Here is a 3,736-nt window from a genome sequence, read left to right on the forward strand (position 1 = left end):
AGAATTGGTTATTGGTTAATTGGCTTACCTAGCAGGTTGGGTTAGGTGCCATCATGACTAGTCGGATTTTGGGTCGTGACAATGTGGTATCAGAGCTCTAGGTTCATAGATTCTACAAGTCATGAGCAAGTGTCTAGTACAGTCTTGCGGATCGGTATGATGACGTCCATACCTATCTTCGAGAGGCTACAGGACATTTAGGATATACTTCCCATATTTCTTTCCTTATCATGCGACATTGATTCAGCTTGAAGCATAACTCTTTGAATTCCTTCCATGCATTCGTATGCACATACGAGCGCTCGGTATCAGCTGTGCATTCACTGACTTGTGATTCCATGGTTGAGGTGCGAGATGTAATTTTTGGCGTGCTGATGATGGGCCAGTCTGGAGGACATGATACCGGTTTTTGACTGTGACTTGAGCGCATAGATGTTGATTGTGTGAGCACGTTCTTTTGGATATATATGTCCGGTATTGTCCCTATTAGTGGATTTTGTGGATGGATGGCACGTGATGAGTATGATGTGACTGCGAGATGTGTTCATATGGTTTGAATGTGACGAGAAGAGTTTACTTGAGATGTAGCAAGAACTATTGGGTGTTTGATTTCTATCTTGATTTGGCGTATGACCTCGAGTTATGGTTGTGTTGAAGGACCTCTTATGTTGTTTAGTTGTGGAGTGCAGTAGATTTCATGTCTTGTTATGAGTTCAGACTCAGGAAGATTAAGTGATTGCGTAATAGTTATGACTGTGGAAGAGTATAGAGAGATGTCAGCTTGAGGCAGAGTAGGTGGGTTATCTCTTGCGAGGTGTCCTGAGGTTATGTGGCCCTTATGATGTTTTGTATAGAGTTCTCTTTTAACAGTGAATGATATATGTTGCAATTTGAGTTTGGATCGCTTGTTGAATTTGGCTTGACTATTACAAGGGTGAATGCGAGATTTGAAGATAATGTGAAGCATAAGATGGCTTGCGTTACATGAGCTCAAGAAGGATTTGGTTGAATCTCACTGCGATATTATGGCAGTAATAGAGTATGGGCATTGTGAGTTGTGTGTTTTGATCTATGGCTTTGAGCCAAGTGGGGGAGTCTACTATCGACAAGTTGATTGCACGGTTATGTGTTATATTGGTTTCGGTTCGAGGTATACTGGTGAATCAACTATGACTGCAGGGGTTGAGATTGAGGATGACTCGAGTAAGGGAATTTCTGGAAATGGGTTTTATTACACTCTATGGGTATATGGGAATTAGAAAATAATTGAGTGGTTATTCGCAAACGATGTAGCGTACAAGGAGTAGGAATTTGCTCAGTTGCTTAGGAGTATGGGTTACTCTTTATTCCTTTGGGTGTTGGTGTGCTAATGGGGCACAGGCCGTTCGGTCCGTTTGGTCGGTTTAATTGAGATTTGAGTAGAGTGAATGACTCTCGAGAATGGTTCTGATGGATTCAAGATTTATATGTAGCGATTTGGAATTTTCAAGATTTATATATGGCTAGAAACTGGGAGTTACATTAGATGGTGTCGAGACTTGTGGCATTTTATATCATTGTGGATTGTCCATTTCAGTATCAAGAAGGTGAAGGAAACAATTTTAGGTTCACATAAGGTCTCTTTAGAGTGGGTGCCTCTGTTGTGGTGCTTTGGGGGGAGTTAGTGGCTTATGGGCCTTAGGGCGTTATGGTTTTATACTAGGGTCTCTTGTGTGGTGAATTTTGGTTAGGGATCGTGGTGTTCTAGCAAGGAGAAGTATCAATTTTAAGGCAATTTGGAAAGGATTTGGAGAAATAGGACTGCTTGGTAGTAGGTTGGGTTAGCACAGTAATGGGTATGATCGGTTCTTTGGGTACTTATGATGTGGCTAGTCTCTACAGGCATTTCGTGGCAATGCTCTTGGGTTTTGGCAACCTGCGTCGCTGGGTTGAGTTAGAGAGATTCAGTTCAGATAACTTGGTTATGTGCAAATGTGTTTTGAAGAGTTCTCAATGGTTTTTACCAAGGTTTGAGGGGTATATTTCCTGTTGGCATGGGGAGCATGTGGTGTATAGTGAATTTCTCCTAGATGAAATCAAATGGAAGGTCCTTGGCTAATTGAGTATGTAGTTGCTTGTGACTCGTAGCGGACTATGAAGTTCTCATATTTTTCATATGATGGCATGGTATATACTGTGTGTTGTGTGGGATTGAGATTTACGTGAGTGGGATCATAGTTCTATTTGGAAGCATGGACGGTTTCAGATGACTAGGTAAATGATATTACTATTTGGCATAGCTTGATAAGAGTATACATTTCAGAAGGGGCAATGTGTTTTGATAAATGGATATTTCACTGGTACTGCGACACTCTTTTGGTTGATCGACTGTTGATATTCAAATTTTTCTATGTGGCACGGAAGAATTTTAGAAGTATTCCTCGTGGGATGATCGTGTATGAGAGATGTATTAGATATTCTGGCGGTGGAGTTGGAATTAAATATGGTGATTCGGGTGTTCTATGGATTTGGATATTAGGAGTTCTCAGGAGCAGATTATTTCATGGTTGTGGACTGTGAAGTTGTGGCCGAAGCTAGCCAGATAATAGAATATGTTATGATTCAGTCATTGTGGACTTTCGGAGGTTATTTATCTATCTGTGGGTGACTAGAGCTGATTTGGGAGTCCATTGGTAGGTCCAATTAGGATGTGTATTCTACACCGAGCCTAATTGGTTGGCTCATTTCTAATGTTGAGGGATGTGCTATTCGGTTGTTGTTGAGCTTATTCGTGTTCTGAAATGGTCTGTGAGTTACTCTTCTATGCTACGGGGAGTTTTGATTAATTGGTTATGTGCACATATGATGCGGTTCTATTGTGGCCTTATAGCGGAATTTGAGCAAGAAGAGTATTGGGTATTGCTTAGTTGATGGCATATTTGTTATGTTCTTTCGGGTTTTGTGTGGCATGGTGTCATTTGCTTCTCCGTGGTTATGGTAATTCACTTTGAGTACTTGATGTCGAATTGCGCATGGTTTTTGTGTTTTTTGCAGGGTGGCTTGAGGTGTTTCATATGGACCAGTATTTGGATAGGGTCGCGTATTGCAATAGAGTTATGTGGAAATATGATCCTTTGTGTTGGATTCGCATGTTATGGTTCTATGGTGTGTGATGGGTTTAAGCATTTCGTGGTGGTGGTACTTGATGAGTTTGCGGGACGGGTTCTCTCGTTTGAGTCATTTTCCATGATTGAGTACATTTGGAATGTTGCTATTTGGTGCACGGATTGCACGGGTTGTGACTTTAGATTGTATTGATGTGTCATGTCACTAAAGTGGCCATGTTGGATGAGATGAGGTCATTGGACCTAGAATGGATGCTATGAGATTTGATTGTGGTATATTTGGAAGGATAATATCGGAAGTCGGCTTAGAAATTGGCTATAGTTCTTGTAGAAGGAGAGGGAGCTCCATGACCTGTTGATTTGATGGACGATTATGAATTCTACATGTTTCTTTCATCATCGGCTGTACGAAGGTTTTAGAGCGAGGCTTTGTTTGATATGAGATCTATTACCGGTATTGGATTGTTTTGAGCACCTACTGTGATTTGAAATTTTCGCTATGAGAATTTGAGTTATGTGGTACATCATGTGATTACATCTTGGGTTATAGATATGGCTTGATATAACTTATTCATACTTATACAGTGTGTAGATGCGAGATTCTGATCTTATAGAAATTGTGGATGTTAGAA

Source organism: Nicotiana tomentosiformis, chromosome 6, assembly GCF_000390325.3.
Source record: "Nicotiana tomentosiformis chromosome 6, ASM39032v3, whole genome shotgun sequence".
NCBI classification, from domain to species: Eukaryota; Viridiplantae; Streptophyta; class Magnoliopsida; order Solanales; family Solanaceae; genus Nicotiana; species Nicotiana tomentosiformis.